The sequence below is a fragment of the Tachyglossus aculeatus genome, chromosome 3 (assembly GCF_015852505.1).
Source record: "Tachyglossus aculeatus isolate mTacAcu1 chromosome 3, mTacAcu1.pri, whole genome shotgun sequence".
Taxonomy (NCBI): Eukaryota; Metazoa; Chordata; class Mammalia; order Monotremata; family Tachyglossidae; genus Tachyglossus; species Tachyglossus aculeatus.
In genome coordinates this window covers 92,399,051-92,417,366 of record NC_052068.1, presented here as the reverse complement: position 1 = coordinate 92,417,366, position 18,316 = coordinate 92,399,051, and the positions used below count along the sequence as shown (strand labels likewise).

At 42.5% G+C, this 18,316-nt stretch overlaps 1 non-coding gene across 1 annotated transcript; it reads left to right on the top strand.

Moving 5' to 3' along the window:
• Positions 1-17,870: 17,870 nt before the first annotated feature.
• Positions 17,871-18,008, top strand: LOC119926315. Its single transcript, XR_005450202.1, has one exon. It is a non-coding gene; the product is annotated as a small nucleolar RNA SNORA7 (small nucleolar RNA).
• The last annotated feature ends 308 nt before the right edge of the window (positions 18,009-18,316 follow it).

The window sequence follows — 18,316 nt, the reverse complement described above, 5'->3', positions numbered from 1 at the left end:
GCTGTGTGGCCTTGGGCAAGTCGTTTCACTTCTCTGTGCCTCAGTTCCCTCATCTGTAAAATGGGGATTAAGATTGTGAGCCCCACGTGGGACAACATGATCACCTTGTAGCTACCCCAATGCTTAGACCAGTGCTTGGCACATAGTAAGTGCTTAACAAATACCATCATCATCATCATTATTATTATTGTTATTATTATAACAGACGTTCCAGGTTTTTGCTACCCAGTCCCCCACCTGGTACCAATACTAAAACAGAATACTTCTATGTCTGGAATTCAAATTGTCGAACACTGAGCCTCTCTTCATCCAAGTTTCTGCTGCTGAGTTCTGTGACTTGAAGGCAGTACTACAGTACTTATAGTACTGGTATGAGAACATAAAGACCCTAGAAAAAAAGTATGTGTTTGTGTTGGTGGGGGGGTCGGGGAGCATGTCATGAATCACCCTAGGGAAATGCCCTGGGATCGGCCTAACTAGGGCTTATATCCACAAAAGGATGCCTGAGGTTCCAGATGCTTTGTGGGTGAAGTTATAGGTATCCTTTTGACCAAAATTTGTGTGGTCTGCTAGTAGACGCCCTAGCTGGAGCTTGCTCACCTCCTCCAGGAGGCCTTCCCAGACTGAGCCCCTTCCTTCCTCTCCCCCTTGTCCCCCTCTCCATCTCCCCCACCTTACCTCCTTCCCTTCCCCACAGCACCTGTATATATGTATATATGTTTGTACATATTTATTACTCTATTTATTTATTTATTTTACTTGTACATATCTATTCTATTTATTTTATTTTGTTAGTATGTTTGGTTTTGTTCTCTGTCGCCCCCTTTTAGACTGTGAACCCACTGTTGGGTAGGGACTGTCTCTACATGTTGCCAACCTCTACTTCCCAAGCACTTAGTACAGTGCTCTGCACACAGTAAGTGCTCAATAAATATGATTGATTGATTGATTGCTCAGTGCATGTTCCATTTTGGGTCTTAAACTAAAATTACCCAGAATGTTGTGTGTTGGGTGGGGGGGCGTTAATTCCACAGGTCTTTTCCCTTCTCCCCATTCTCTTGGTTGCCAAAGAAGGAAGCAAATGAAGCCCAAGCTTTGGATATTAGCTCAATGTACCAGTTTTAGAGAAAGATGTTGGGGATAGTGTAGCACAGGCCAGCAGCAGAAAAGGGAGACAGGGATGGAGGTGAGATAAACTTGGCTACGTTCAGGACATCAGAGCTACTAGGGTTCTTAGAGTGATCTATAAGGTAGGACTAGAGAAGGCAGCACCCAAATCCTTACCAAGGCAACACAATCTATGACAGCTAACATTTGCTTGATTTTAAATTTTGGGATTGCCCCAGGGCAACTGATGACAAAAATAATGTTTCTGTTGAAGGCCTCTCCCCTCCATACACACATTTTCCAGGTGAGGTGTCATTTATTAATATCCTCCTCACTTTAATGGTGGAGAAAATGAAGTGTGTCACCCAAGGATCATTCAGCTATTAGGTTGCAGAGACAAGCCTAGAAGCCACAAATCTGAACCACTGGGCACACTTCTGTATGGTGCTCTGGGTAATTATAAGCAATAGAACATTTTAATGGGTTTTTTTACTGGCATTTATAAAGCACTTACTATGTGCAAAGCACTGTTCTAAGCACTGGGGAGGTTACAAGGTGATCAGGTCTTAATCCCCATTTTACAGATCAGGTAACTGAGGCACAGAGAAGTTAAGTGACTTGCCCAAAGTCACACAGCTGACAAGTGGTGGCAGGATTTGAAACCGTGACCTATGACTCCAAAGCCCATGCGAAGGGTTGGGTTGGAACCCATCCCTGAAAGACTTTGTACTACCTTAGGAAAAAGCCATTCAGAGCCAAATTGCATGAACTAAGGATCTCTGCACTTTCAAATCCCTTTTATCAAAATCAAATGATTTCTAAGTTATGTCAAAAACCAAAGGGAGAGTTTTGGACAGAGGCTGGCCTGCAATCCTGTGAACTGGGGATGCTTCCTCAATGGACACCTTAGGGTGGTTTGGAGGCACACTGTCCTCTTATTAAAGGATGACTCAGATTAGCAAAGTCAAGGAGTCTGTCTCCCTCACGATATACAACCCAGAATCTCAGAGCCAAAGCTCTGTGGCCAAAGATGTCACTGAGGAATGGCTCAAACCAGAACTTGGCTACCACTGCCAAATTCTCCCTGGTAACACAGGTCAGATAATCAGATGCGCTCAGGGTTGTTTTCAAACAGGGGACCAAAGTGTGTGCTGCTTCAGGGCTAACACACCGAACCAGACTCCAGTGGACAACTTCAAAGGACTTTGTAGCCCTTTCCCTGTTTTCCTCTTTCCCCCACTCCTTACCCCCAGCACTTAAACTGGGCATGTATTCAATTTTATACTGAACAGTCTGGTTTTCGTCGATCGGTCCGGTTCTGCTTTGTCACAAGATATTTTATAGTGAGTATTTTTAGATACTTCTCTAGCCTCTTTCTGCCTCAGTTTCCACTGTCAATTCTGCAACTTGGAAGTGGCACCTATGGTCACTGGGACACAGGAAGGAAATAATGTACCATCCTCCCAGAGAAATGTTCTAGACTCAGGTTCTGCACAATGTCAATTTTTTATGTTATTTGTTAAGTGCTTACTGTGTGCCAGATACTATTCTAAGAAATAGAGTAGATGCAAGGTAATCAGGTCAGACACAGTCCCTCTCCCATATGGGGCTTACAGCCTTAACCCAAATTTTACAGAAGAGGTTACTGAGGCACAGTGTAGTTAAGTGACTTGCCTAAGGTTACACAGCAGATGAGTGGAGGAGCTGGGATTAGAACCCAGATCCTTCTGATTCCCAGGCCTGTGCTCTATCCACTAGACCATGTTAGTTCTCTATGTTACTCCTGTGACATTGCCTGGGGTTCTCAGTCTTAAAACCCAGATGAAAGAGTCCCAGCGTCAAATTTTAAGAGTGTCAGGACCTTCATCAGCCCCCATTGGGTCCCAAAGTCCTCCAGTTCTGTTCTTCTAAGGCAGAATTGGGAAATGCAAAATTGCACCCCTAATTGCCACCACCAGCCTATGGCTGAAGCCCAGGTATCTCCCCGAAGGGTTCATTGGGGATTAGCCTACCACCCCCATCCCAGAGATGGCTGCAGGAAGCTTACTGAGAAAGCATCTCCTCTCTCTCCCATGCCTCCCCAGGTCCACATGTTTCCCCAACACCCGGAGTTTCCCCTCCAACCCCTACCATAGACAGAAACCAAGATTTGAGATCTAAACAATATTAAATAGTTTCTTAATACAATAACAATGAAATTAATTCCAATTCAGACCACTTTTCCCTAAATCCAATTCTTCCACCCCACAGAACCCTCTGAACTAACCTGGAGGCATCCCAGGACAAACATTCGCCTGGTCCTTCCCCTTTTCTCTTGGAGCATCCCAATTTCCAGGCTCTACCCTCTCAGAGTCCTTTGGAAGCAGGGCCTGTCAGGAAGCTCACTCCTCCAGAGTAATAACCATCGGACCCTGAAACTCCCAGGTAACCTGTCTCCCATTATCTTTCTGATCCCTCCCTATGCCCTGTGTCCTGTGTCTGTTCAGGATCCAGTATGAACTTTCCTCATGTCCTGCCCTCCCAGAGATACAGCTCACCGTCCTTCACCTCAAGATAGTCAGGTGTTTTCTTCTCCAATTACCTGGCCACCCTACTTCCTCCTCAATCCATCTCTCTGACTGGATCTGCTAAGTATTTACAGCTCTCTCAGGGAGGGGCACACTCCTGGTTGTTCCTCTTCACCTCATTAGTGCCATTCTGACCCAAATTTCATATGCAGTATTTTCTGGGCCAGATTAATGCAAGGATTCTAGGAACTGAAATTGAAATCCAGGACCTGGTGGGAGGGGGGAGGGAGAAAGAGAGAGAGAGAGAGAGAGAGAGAGAGAGAGAGAGAGAGAGAGAGAGAGAGAGAGAGAGAGAATGACACAGCCACAGTGCTTAGTACAATGCTTAGCATATAAAAGCATGTAATAAATGCCATCATTATTCCAACTGAACGATACAGCTTGCCTATCCACATTGATCTAATGCACAAGGTCACCGTTCAACTCTGAACTTTAATCAGCCCAGGCAGAGCCCACTGCAGTGATGATGGTGGAAAATTAGATCTCTTCCCTCTTAGGCTGGTGATCTATACACTGGGCACATTGTGCCCCCTTAATGGAAAAAGCAGTGTATTATTTCAGTTTATGACTCACAAGTAAGCCATGTCAACATGCTTGTGTCCGCCTCTATTTATCAACAAGGCGTGAGAGGTTTCAACATGACTCTAATAGCCGCAACATCTCTCTCTTCTTCACCTTTGCCCTCCCTTTAGTGAAATGAAAGTGGGGATGAATGATGTATAGGTTACCAAGCAGATCAAAGGGGTTTGGAGGCCCTTTATCACCTATGCACATGATAATCCTGCTGAGAGGGATCACAGTGTGTCAGCCACCTTGCTCTAGCCAATAAGACACCCTGGGCTTGAAAAAAGAGAGGTAGGAATAGAAAGCGTAAGGTATTTCTACCAAGATTTTGCCCTTTGTCCATTCCAAGTAATTTTTGCGCTGGTGAAATCTATCAAGGAACTCAGATCCAGAAATTTATATCCTGCCCAGTCAGTCAATCAATCAACTGAGCACTTATTGTGAGCAGAACACTGTAATAAGTGCTTGGGAAGGTGCAATACAGTTAGGAACCACGATCCCTGACATTAAGGAGTTTACATAGATTGAAGGGGAAAGGAACATGTCACTCTCATCATCTAAATCAATAAAAAATTAATCAATCATATAGAGTGTTTACTGTGTGCAGAACATTGTACTAAGCACTTGGGAGAGCAGTATAAAAGAGTTGGTAGACATGTTCCCCATCCACACAAGCTGACAGTCTAGAGGGAAGGACAGACATTAATATAAATGAATAAATTATGGATATGTGCATAGGTGCTGAGGAGAGGGTGAATAAAGGGTGCAAATCTAAGTGTGAGGGTGATTCAGAAGCGTATAGGAGAAGAGGATATAATGGCCTAGTTGAGGAAGGCCTCTTGTATGCCAAGGTTATGGATTTGAGAGAGAGGAAGCTTGGTGGGTAATAGGACCCTTCTTTATGGCTGTGATATCTGAGCCATCCAAAGATACCATATTCAACTTAAATAAGCTTCAAATAAATGGTCACAGTTTCACAATTTTCTGTCAGGACTTGTGAGGAGAATGGATGACAGTAGAGTATTCTATTTTTCTATGTTGAGCCAAAGTGAGGTTAACATTAATAGGGAGGACAGAAAAAAATCCTCAAAAGACGCAGTGAAACAATGTTTCCCCTGCACCCCACTTCCCCACCGCATGGCCATTTTTAATGGTATTTATTAAGTACTAAGTATGTGTCAGGCACTGCTGGAGTAGATACAAGCTAATCAGGTTGGACACAGTCCAAGTCCCACGTGGGGCTCACAATCCCAGATCCCCATTTTACCACGGACGGTTGGGATAAAGCAGGACGAGACATTTCAGCTTCGAGTAGAGCCATCAGAAATGAGATGGCTTGGTAGCCACATGTTGAAGCAGTCATTACATGGGGGCTAAAATGAGACACTAGCCAGCTGGGGAGCTGACCAGGTATTTTAAAGACATAGTGAAGCATAGCTTCAAATGGTGTGGTGAAACACCTGACTGTTCCCAAATGTTTAGCACAGTGCCCTGCACAGAGTAAGTGCTTAGTAAATACCATTAATTGATGGATTGCTTAGACACACCAGTGGCAGGTCGACCAGTCTGGCATGTGGCAATGAAGAAAAGGGCTTTCTCCATGAACAGAGGCTTGGGAAAGAGAAGGAATCCAGGAAACAGATTTGAAAATACCAATAGACAGTGTGAGTTGCAAATAATAATCACTGTGGTGCTTGGTAAATTCTTACTGTGTGCCAAGCACTGTGGTAGATGTTACCCTTGCCATGATGCACAGGCTCCATGGCAGAGAGGCTGCTTCATGGACAAAAAGCTATAAGAGGCCAGATTTGCAGGCAACATGTATTCAGCTTCTGGTTCTGTGGACATGTGTTGGCACCTTCAGGGAGGGAGTAGGAATAAAGGCACAGGGACTGGAATGAGCTGCTGTTCATGTGTTTTCTATGCTATGCTCTTCAGAGGAGTGGTAAGAGTAGATACAAGATAATCAGATTAGACACAGTTCCAGTCCCAAAAAGAGACTCACAATCTAAATAGGAGGGAGAACTGGTTTTGAATCCCCTCTTTACAGTGAGGAAACAGGCACTGAGAAAGTTGAATGACTTGTTCAAGATCGTGCAGCCCGTAAGTGATGGAGCTGGGATTCCCAATTCCTCCAACTCCTGGGACATTCTGTTTCTATGGCAAACACACCATGCAGTGAAGGACAGCCTTGACATGTAAAGATGTGAAATGAAATGTCATTCATATGATGATCATTTCAGCTATGCCCAAAAAGAGGTGGATAGGAGCTCACTCCCAGTTCTATCACTGACAGATGCAAAAGACTAGATATAAAGTCATAATTTCCTAATTTTCCAAAATAAAAACATTCATTGAGTTTTCCTTCCTTCTTTGCTTCATCCATCCTTAAAGGAACCAGGATACTATCATTAACATTGCTAGGTTTGCTTTCTTTCCTTACTTCTGAACCAAAAGGGGTTTCTTTCTTGATTCCGAACTTCTGACTTACAGCCTCCTGCACAATCCATTCTGAGCCCAGAAAACATGAAGTGGGTTAAAAATTTTATCCACGTTTTTAGAAGGTCCACACATACACAGAGACCATATCTCATAGCTCCTTCCCGCATATGTGACAATGATCAAAAGGCTTCTCCTAGGGATAATATTGCTGGTCGTAAATTAAGGGGACATGAGGGGTTGGTGCACGATGTGGTGATATAATTGTGAATAATCAAAGCAATGTACTCGGAAGGAACATGGAACAATGTCCTATTGAACATACATAATGAAGCCCAACAGGTGAAGGCAAAAATAGTATAATATTGGTCTGTCAGATAACTGAAGGGTAAGTATAGACAATGTAAACTGGAGAAAACAACAAAATTGAGGGAATGCAAAGTTTGGTGTCTGGATCCGAATTCCCATGATTCCACGACACTGACTATCTTAAGGGGCTATTGAAAAAAATGTAATGACTACTTCCTAGCAATATCAGTTATGGCTGATTCCGAGAATGTTGAAAGAAATGCTACAAAAGCAGCAAACTGCTTTCATTTCATGTCTTTTCTTGTCAACATGGCCAAAGCCGCATTTGGAATTTTACACCTAGATAATGAGGACATGGTATGAAGTATGGTTAGCAAATAGCCTTGTTGGTTAAAGCTTAGAAAGAGGATTGGAACTTTGAAAGACACAAATTGGAAGCATCATTGTTACAGAGAATCAATAGGTCTTGCATTACAGGCCAGAAAAAAAGCCTATTACAATTACATCATGTCCCCAATGATGGCTTTGGGATAAGTGCGTTATTGTTAAATTAGGTGGCACCATCTTAGCAAGGAAACAGAAATGTAATGTTTGCTAATTGAACTATAAAAATAATAATTACCTTTGATGTAGATGAACGCAAAGTCTCTCAGCAATGAGCTCTGATTGTATAAATTGAAGCAGTTATCATCATAGCCCAAACTAGATTAGAAGTGAGCCACTCAAATTGCATTTGGATGATTCTGAACAAATACCAGGCACAGAATGTTTTCTGTACGTGCAACTTCTTCTCTTCTGCTCTGCGGGGTGCAGGATAACAAAGCCCACAACAACTATAAAGTGACCCGTGGCAACTCAAGAGAACCGTCAATCTCCTTAACCAGCTCTCATCAGCTATGGAGGGAAGCAGGGGCCAGATGAACAGGGCACAGAGAGGCTGGGTTGCCAGGAAACTGCTGTCAGAGTTTGCTCTTTCTGCCCACTGGCCAGCACTGTATGTCAGAGGAAGGCCACCGTATGGTGAGAGCCAACCACTGGGGATGAGAACTCCCAGGCTTTAATCCCGGGAGTTCCACTTGAAAATGACCCCATATCTATCTGTTTTGGCTCCTTACCTAGGAAATGCTATCATCATCTTTGTCATCATCATCATCATCATCATCACTATCATCACATCATCATTATCATCAACAATGGCAACATTTATTGATTATCTACTATGTGCAAATGCCTAGAATATGCATTTGTGAATACGTAAAAGAAGAAAAACCACATTTTACAAGGAGCATGGAATTATAACTAAGTAAATATACAGTATGTTAAAGAGCAAGGATATAGATATAAATGAAAAAACGAACAAATGAAACATGTATGTATATGTTTTATCTATCCAAACACACACTTATATATGTACATTACACACACACACATATATATCACATACACAACTATATGTCCATATACATACATTCCAACACTCTTGACTCTTATAAATATACATATTCAAATGTATGTGTACATCAACTTTAGTGTCAAAGGTGCTAATCGAGTGGCTTGTCCAAAAAGATGGGAGAATAAGTGCTGAGGGGCTGAGGGAGAGGTGAATAAAGGGTGCAAATCCAAGCGCAAGGGTGATGCAGAAGGGGATGGTTGACAATATCGAAGGCATCTGAGAGGTCGAGGAGGATTAGGATTAGGAGGATTAGGCTGTTGGATTTGGCAGGAAGGAGATCATTTATGACCTTTGAGAGTTTGTTACTGTGGAGTGAAGGGGATGGAAGCCAGATTGGAGGATGTCAAGTAAAGAATTTGAGGATAAGAATTTGAGACAGCAAGTGTAGAAAATTTGCTCAAGGAGTTTTGAGAGGAATGGTATGAGGGAGATGGGGAGATAACTGGAGGGAGCCTTGGGGACAAGGGAGGGGTTTTTTTTTTAGGATAGAGGAGACATGGGCATATTTGAAAATAGTGGGAAAGAAGTGATCGAAGAGCAAGCAGTTGAAGATCAGTTAGGGAGGGAAGAAGGGAGGGTGTAACTGTTTTGATAAGGTGTGAAGGAGCACGGTCTGATGAACAGGTGGAATAATAATAATGACATTTATTAAGCACTTTCTATGTACAAAGCTCGGTTCTAAGCACTGAGCACTGTGGAAGGGATGGATTTTGAGAGAAGGCAGGAGATCTCCTCTAGAGATATTCCTGGGAAACATGGGAGAGTTGAAGAGTGGGAGGGGAGATGGACTGGGGAGAGAGAGGGAAGATTTTAGGGAGATCATGCCTGATAATATTAATTTTCTCAATAAAGTAGGTGGCCAGGTCATTAGCAGCATGGTACGCGGCAGACCTTAGTCTTGACCCTTCCTTGTGCTGTGTGACCTTGAGACAATCACCCCACCCATCTAAACCCCTGTCCAGTCCATACTTCACTCTGCTGCTCAAACTAATTTCCTACAAAAACGTTCAGTCCACATTTTCCCACTCCTCAAGAACCTCCAGTTGTTGACCAGCCACCTCCTCATCAAACAGTAACTCCTTACATCAGCTTTAAAACTCAGCTTTATACTCAATCTCCTTGCCCCCTCTTACATCACCTCTCTTCTCTCCTAATACAATCCAGCTCACATACATCGCTCCTCTAATGCCAACCTACTCACTGTACTTTGATCTCACCAACCTCTCACTCACATCCTACCCCTGGCTTGGAATACTCTCCCTCTTTATAACCTTATTGAAAGGACATCTTCAAGAGGTCTTCCTAAACAACTAAGCCCCCATTTCCACTTCACCCACTCCCTTTTACATTGCCCTGGTTGGCTCCCTTTATTTACCCCTCTCTCAGTCCCACAGTACTTATGTACATATCATACATATCATATCATATTCATGTATGTAAGAGAGGCAGCGTGGTTCAGTGGAAAGAGCACGGGCTTTGGAGTCAGAGATAATGGGTTCGAATCCTGGCCCCACCACTTGTCTGCTGTGTGACATTGGGCAAGGCACTTGACTTCTCTGAGCCTCAGTTACCTCATCTGTAAAATGGGGGTTAAGACTGTGAGCCCCAGGTGGGGCAACCTGATCACCTTGCATCCCCCCAGTGCTTAGAACAGTGCTTTGCACATAGTAAGCGCTTAACAAATACCATCATCATCATCCCTAATTTATTTCCGTATATGGATGTCTTTCCCCGCTCTAGACTTAAAGCTCACTGTTGGCAGGGAATGTGTCTACCAAATCTGTTACAGTGTTATATTTTGATCTTCCAAGCGCTTAGTACAATGCTCTGCACACACTAAGGGCTCAATAAACTGTGTCCAGTCTGATTATCTTGTACCTACCCCATTGCTTAGTATGGTTCCTTGGTACATAGTAAGCGCTTAACAAATACCATAATAATAATTATTATCATTATTAATAATAAATGCAATCAATTGATCGATTGAGTGGTTGAAGTCTTGCCCATTTCTGCTGTGCAAGTATCCTGTGAAGATAGGAGACAGACAATGCATGTGAGAGTCATTAGGAAGACTGCTGCTGTGAAACTCAAAGGCAGAAACATCATTCAACCATCACAGAAAAAGGGCTGAGGAAAGAGTTTTGATCAATCACCTTCAATCTTGCCCTTACTATTGCTGAAAGTTAGAACTGGTTGAAAAAAGAGCTTGAAGCCCCTGGTACTCAAGTTGTGCCAGAAACTATGTCAGGGGAGGAGAGGTTTTTCCCATGGCTTGCAGGTGAGGCTATCTCATGTAAACTATCTCCCCATCAAGTATTGGTTGCAATCATGGCAGCTGCTCCTATGTTAATTCCATTCCAAATTCTGTAAGACATTAGTCCCAGACTAGAGTTGTAACTTTGAACAGCCATGTGGTGGTGGCTGGGGTTTGTTAGCTAATCTTTCCACTAAGGGATGATCCCTTAAGTCCCCTCCCTTAGCTTTTGGCTATTTTCCAAGCCCCAATTAGGAACGTAGCATAGCCACGATTCACAAAGGAAACCAAACCACCAGTCCTATGAGTTCCTACAGAAACAAAAGCCAGATGAAAATCATGGTTGGTTAAATGAATTAACGTGAGTTGAGGGGATTTGGAAAGTCAGAAAAATATAAACAGAGGTTAAATAATATTATATCGAGGGCAGTGACTCCAACATTTTTCTAACGATACAGCATTTAGTCCCCTGTTTACATTCATTTATGTTCAGTCAAGGAGAGGAATGAGATTTCATTAGTAAATCCAGAGAGGTGCAGGAGTTTTATGTGTGCATGTTACTCAAAATATTTTCAATAATGACTTCATTATTAAAGAATAACCTTTTTTTGGAGGGGTTTTTGTTCAGCAGCTCACACCTGGCTTCCAATTTAAGCCAAGCCAGTTTGACAGAAAGCCTCTGCCACTCTCCTTGCAATACCTCTCTCACCCACACAATCCGTCTCCTATTTTTTTTCAGATGCAAAATTTAGAAACAATGCATCTGCTAAGGCAAAAATGGCTTTCACTTGCAGTAAAGAGGCTGATGTGTGGCATGGCAAGGACAAGTAAAATCACCAGGAAATGAGCCAATTGTGTCCTGGAAAACAGTCTTAAGTGCCTCAGTTGGGTGTTCCAGAGCCCACTGTTGAGTAGGGACCATCTCTATATGTTGCCAAATGGACTTCCCAAGCGCTTAGTACAGTGCTCTGCACACAGTAAGTGCTCAATAAATACGACTGAATGAATGGTGGCACTTGGGCTAATATAAGATGAGAAATAAATGTAACACTGGCAACAGGATGTTCATTCATTCATTCATTCAATCGTATTTATTGAGCACTTACTGTGTGCAGAGCACTGTACTAAGTGCTTGGGAAGTACAAATTGGCAACGTATAGAGATGGTCCCTACCCAACAGTGGGCTCACAGTCTAGAAGGGGGAGACAGACAACAAAACAAAACATATTAACAAAGTAAAATAAATAGAATACGTATATACAAGTAAAATAAATAGAGTAATAAATATGTACAAACATATATACCTATATACAGGTGCTGTGGGGAGGGGAAGGAGGTAAGGCAGGGGGGATGGGGAGGGGGAGAGGGAGTAACATGCTTTGACTGATGGTAATCTTGACATTCACCCTCACATGGTAGCAATGGGCTGCTTAATATTTCCTGTTAATTATCCATCATGTATCTATTTTACATGCATTCCTAACTTCTCCATCTCTTCCCACATGCCAACTGTTCTATTATCTACTATGTGAAGAAATGTTTCCTATTGTTTGTTTTGATCCTACACCTCCAAGCCTCATTGGGTGTTTTGAGTGTCCTAGAAATGTGGGATTTGGTGAACAACAATTTGATGCTCTCTCTGTCCACATCCTACATCATTTTGTTTATCTCAAGAATGTTTCCTCTCAAATTGCATCTATCTATTCATGCCAAAAGAGTTTTAATCTTTTCTTTCTGTTCTGCTATGGAAGCTGTTCCATATGCCTGGTGGCCCTGGCCCCACTGTCTTGTATTTTCTCCAGTTTAAGCCCATCCTTACTAAGATGCAGAAACCAGAACTATACACAGAAGAATTCCAGATGTGGCCAAACCATGGTAGAATGAGTTTTGTTTTTCTAATCCTATCTAGATGATGCCCACCATTCCATTGATCTTCATGTCTTTCTCCACACACTGGACCAAGACTTGAGAGCACCATCTGATGATCACTACAAGATCTCTTTCTCAAATAATGTTTCACAGACAATCCCAGGCTGGCTCAGAAAGCTGCATAGCAATAGTGGTAGTTGTGGTATTTACTAAGCACCCATTGAGTGCACTGTGCTCTAATGAGTGCTTGGAATAAAGTCACTTTAGTTAAGTGTAACTAGTAAAGTGTCACAGAGTAAAGTCACTTGTACTGGCTCATGCTTGGAAGTCATTCATCAGATCTCTAATCACTTGGAGTGCTTAGAACAGTGCTTGGCACATAGTAAGCACTTAACAAATGCCATTATTATTATTATTATTATTATTATTATTATTATTTAGGAGATCTTCCTGCAGTTTATCCCCATCCATAGAGCAGCTCTTCCCCAGAATCCTTGAAGGTGAGGACACCTTGTTCCAAGTGGAGAGACCTAGCCTAAGGCTCATCTACATGGGCTAATGGAAGGGAGGGATGAAGATTGTTTTGCATTAATTCTCCCAACATAGAAATTAGGTATGAGTCATTCAGTTTGAAGGAATATCTTCTGTTCCATTAGCCAAACAACTGCATCAACCCTTCACATTCCTTTGCTTATGTTCACTTATATTCTGATGTATGCATGTGTGTAACCTTGGGCACATCACTTCACTTCTCTCTACCCAAGTTTCTTCATCTATAAAAATGGGGATCAAATATGTGTTCTCCCCCTTGCTTAGATTGCAAACCCCAGCGTGTTTTAGAGTTTATGTCTGACCTGATTATCTTGTATCTACCTCAATGTTTGGTACAATGTTAGGCAGAAAGTGTTTAACAAACATTGCAATTGTTATGATCATTATTATTATATAAAATGTATTCATATGTAAATAGGTATAATATAGGTGATATGTATTATATGATATATTTTTTTTTTGGTAGGGGTGACTCATTTTGATTAGGAGGTCTCTCCCTAAAGTATGTTAGTATATGTGTGACTTGCCAGAAAATGAAGAGAGCAGACAGGAAGGAGGAATAGGGAAGGAAACCACTTCAGAGCTGTCTGGAGAATCCGTGGTGATGCTAAATTGTACCTAACATCAGCGGGCTAAAGGACTGACCTTGTCAGTGTGTCACTTTACTTGTGCTGTTACCTCAAGGGAGTGCCACAAGGCCCAGCCTCCTAACGACTCTTCCAGGGAACTGTGAAAAAGATAGTCTGGGGCGAATGCAAACCTATCACTTCAGATTTCCTCCCTCAGCTTTAGAAGGCAGACTAGGCACAGAGGAAATGAGGTTTTTTTTTTTTTTAACATACATCCGTAAGGACCAAAGAGTGAAAAAAGAGAGAGAGAAAGAGGGAAAGGAAAAAAGGAGAGAGGGAGAGAGGGAGCGAGAGAAAAGGGAGAGAGAGAGAGTAAGAGCACACAATACAGGCAGGGGAAGCAGAGAGGTTCGGTGAAACTCTTCACAGCTTGACAGGGGAAAAAATCTTATCATATAAAACATTAAGCGGCAGAGATACTGTCCCTCACAGGCTGTTTTATCTGTTTCCAAATTGAGTAATGTTGAGCACTACTTAACTTAAAAGAATTCATCCTAACTGGATCAGGCTCCACGATCTTCCAGTGCAAATGTCATTTTTCAGTTTCCCGTGTATTCAGTTTTGACATGAGCGTATCTCTCCCCCCTCACGATTGTTGGGCTTTTGCTTTCTGCAATATTTAAACCCCCTCCTCCCCTCATCTGACATAGCTCCAAGGGATGCTTCAGATACTGGGCTGTGCTGGGGGAATGTGGGAAGCTCGGTGTGACTGGAAGCTGACCTATAAAAAGGAATGGAAATGAACTCCTTCCATTCCTTAGTGGAAAGGGTTCATTTCTATTCCTTAGTGAGGCATCCAGTTGGGCCTTATGTCACCTTCCCCCTTCTGGATTATCTTTGCTTTTCTTTATCTGAGGATGAGGGGAATGAGGAGGAGAAGGAACATAATGTTGAGGAGAAGGAGGAGGATAAGGAGTAGAGAGAGAGGATGAGAAAGAGGGAGACAAAGAGGAGGAGGAGGAAGAGATCTCAGTTATTACAGCAGAGGTAGAATGTATATGATTCAGTTATATCGGTGGAGTATTGTAGCATCTCTACTGAGTCAAAAAGAATTCCTTTATTCCAAACCAGTTTCAGTGGAATATGTTACTCTGGAGCAGAGACTCCTGAAGAAGGCTATGGGTGCAAACTGTCCTCAGGTGTCCTAGGAATTGTCCTAGCCTGATACTTCTTTCTGCTCTCCCATCCTCCTGTCTCTCCCCGCTTCAATCTATACTTCACTCTGCGGCCCGGATTATCTTTGTACAGAAACTCTCTGGACATGTCACTCCCCTCATCAAAAATATCCAGTGGTTACCTATCAACCTTTGAATCAAGCAAAAACTCCTCACTCTCGGCTTCAAAGCTCTCCATCTCCTCGCCCCCTCCTACCTCACCTCCCTTCTCTCCTTCTACAGCCCAGCCTGAGCACTCTGCTCCTCTGCCGCTAACCTCCTCACTGCGCCTCGTTCTTGCCTGTCCCGCAGTCGACCCCTGGCCCATGTCCTACCTCTGGCCTGGAATGCCCTCCCTCCACATATCCACCAAACTAGTTCTCTTCCTCCCTTCAAAACCCTACTGAGAGCTCACCTCCTCCAAAGGCCTTCCCAGACTGAGGTCCCCCTTTTTCCTCTCCTCCTCCCCTCCCCTCCCATCTGCCCTTCCCCCCTCCCCTCCCCACAGCACTTTTGTATATTTGTACATATTTATTACTCTATTTATTTTATTATCTGAATATAGCTATAATTATATTTATTCTATTGGTATTGATACCTGTCTACTTATTTTGGGTTTTTTTGTCTGTCTCCCCCTTCTAGACTGTGAGCCTGTTGTTTGGTAGGGTTCACCTCTATATGTTGCCGATTTGTACTTCCCAAGCACTTAGTACAGTGCTCTGCACACAGTAAGTGCTCAATAAATACTATTGAATGAATGAATATTCCTGTGAGGTTCCCAGGCCTATTGTGTCAGGGAACTTTGAAAACTGTGGGGTGCTGGGAAACAAGTACAGAAGACAGACTAGTGTGCAGCAATCAGAAGAGAGACAGCTCCTTCTGAGTTGTGGTACTCAAGAAGTAAAATAAATAAAAGCTTTCCTTTTTATGACTTTCCTGCTAGAAATCATTATTCAGGACAGTCAAGTGCCCAAGTTACTAATTTGGAGGTCATATTTATCTATTGCTGATCCAGGCTCTGGGAAACCAGGAACCCCTTTTTCTCTCAATTGATAACAAACATGAAATTTGTTCCCTTTTGTTCCCATTTGTTGGGAAGTTCGTCAGTCAAAAATGCTATGAGATTCAAGGTGGGGGTTTGGACAAAAGCAAATTGTCTATAATTGGTGATCAGAGGGAGAGTTAGGCTACTAGAAGGAAAAGTCAGAGATGTTGGTTTGTTTATCCCCATCCACCAGGAATGATGTCAATGAGACAATAGCTTTCCTTTTACTAATCATCATGGATCATTCAGCCATGAATTTAACCATTTCCCACTTGAACTCCTCGATATGGTCTGCAGAACATTTTTCTATGGAAACAAAATCCTTGTGTTTACCACATGCTATGTGAAGAAGTGCTTCCTTGAAGCTGCAGCGGGTGTCTCCCTCATTCTGGTGTTGTGGGATTTGTTGAACAATTCCTATGTCCACTCTGTCTCCATTCTTCAGAATTTCATCAAGTTCAACATGTTTCCTCTTATCTTGCTTCTTTCCAGACTAAAGAGTTTTCTTCCTGTCAGTCTATTTTCCTAACACTGTTTGTCATTTCTATTGATCATATTTTTTGCCCTTTTCAGTAGTCCCTCTAGCTCTCTTCCCCATTTCCTAAGATGCAGTGATCAGAACCTCACACAGTATTTCCAGTGCATGTGCACATGTCTGAATCTGTGTAAGTGTTTTTAGGTATTTGTCTACTTTCATGTGTGGTGCCGTGTGTGTGTGTGTGTCTAGGATATATCTATATATCTATATAGATATATATATAGATATATAGATATAGATATATATATATATCAGCATCAGCAATATTATTGAGTAGCTTCTCTGAGCAGAGATCACTGGGATAACTGTGTGGAAGCAAATGATGTTTTTTTTGTTGTGGATATTGGGGGAAGTAGCATATAAAAATAGACCTTGAGATGGACAATGGAAAAGTGAGGACATCTAAACACTTCAACAGTATGAAGAAATTTGTTTTGCTTTTGATTTTTTTCAAATATTCCAAAGTCTGATCTGGCCACTAATTCATGTTAAGAGAACAAGGTAGTGTACATAATAATAAACTCTGACTGCTTCAGTACACCCAGCTGGAAAATGAAATCAAAAGAAATATACTAAAGATTCAGAAAGCCCAATGTGCCTTTGGAGCTGATCTTTCTGCAGCAACCATGTTATTAAAACCAAAAAAAAAAAAAAAATGTTTTGGGGCAGTTGTAAAATCTAATCTGATTTCAGACTAAGAGCCTTGCTATTGCTCCAGAGTCTGCTTCAAGGTTAGAGTTGCCTGAGTCAGCCACAAACAGGAAATTAAAATTATCCTGGTCCAAGGTTCATGACATGGTGTTCTTATTTCTGGGAAAGCAACAAAATTACATTTAAACGGACTAGATGCTAGCACCGTCCTGAGATCACCTAAACACACCCATTTCAATTTGGTAGCAATAGCTATGAGGCTGATGATTAGATAGGCAGTGAGGAACAAGCCTCAAACTGTGAACACCATTTGGAAATTAGGCTGTGTCCAGCTGGATAATCTTGTATCCACCACAGTGCTTAGCACAGAGTACAAATACTAGTGCTTAGTATAGTATTTAGCATAATATGGAACATAGGAAATGCTTAAGAAATGCTACCATTGTTCTTATTAAAGGGCTATTGGGTACAGAGTTTATTCGAAGATTGCGTGGATATTTCCCTGAGAGAGTTTACAGTTTAAGTGGAGAACACAGACTGAGGGCTGGTCAAGTGGTCAAGGTGTTGGGTTAAGACTCCTGTCTCTGCTCAATTAATCAATTGTTGTATGCAGAGCAGTGGACTAAGAATTTGAGAGAGTGCAACATAGTTGGAAGACATAACAATGACCTCAAGGAGCTTACAATCTATGGAGGGGTTTGCAGTTAAATTGCCTTTCCTGGGATCTCGTTCTGTTTCTCCCCTCTCAAGATTGCACCTGGAGAGTTTCCAGAACTCTATCAGTCTTGGCTATGAGTGGGAGAGTCAGGCAGAGGCCTACCTATTCCATTCCTAGCTTGGGCAGCTGCTAATGAGTGGAAGGCAATCTGCTACAAGTCAAAACTCACCTGTGCTGGGCAGCAGCGGCATGGGAGAGTCAAGGGCAAAGACTCTAGTTTACTGTGTGGAAGGAGGCTATGGTAAGCCATTTCCATATTTGTACCAAGAAACTCTAAGGATACACTATCAGAATGATTGCAAATGGAGGTGGGGCATTCTGGGAGAGGTGTGTCCATGGAGTCACTATAGGTCAGAGACTACTTGACTGCTTAAGACAAGTACTGCTCCTCCTCCAGGACCTTTAGTATTTCCCTGTAGGTGTCCCTGGGCTCATGTTCTTCTCCTCCTCAGGGTCAGGAGCCTTAC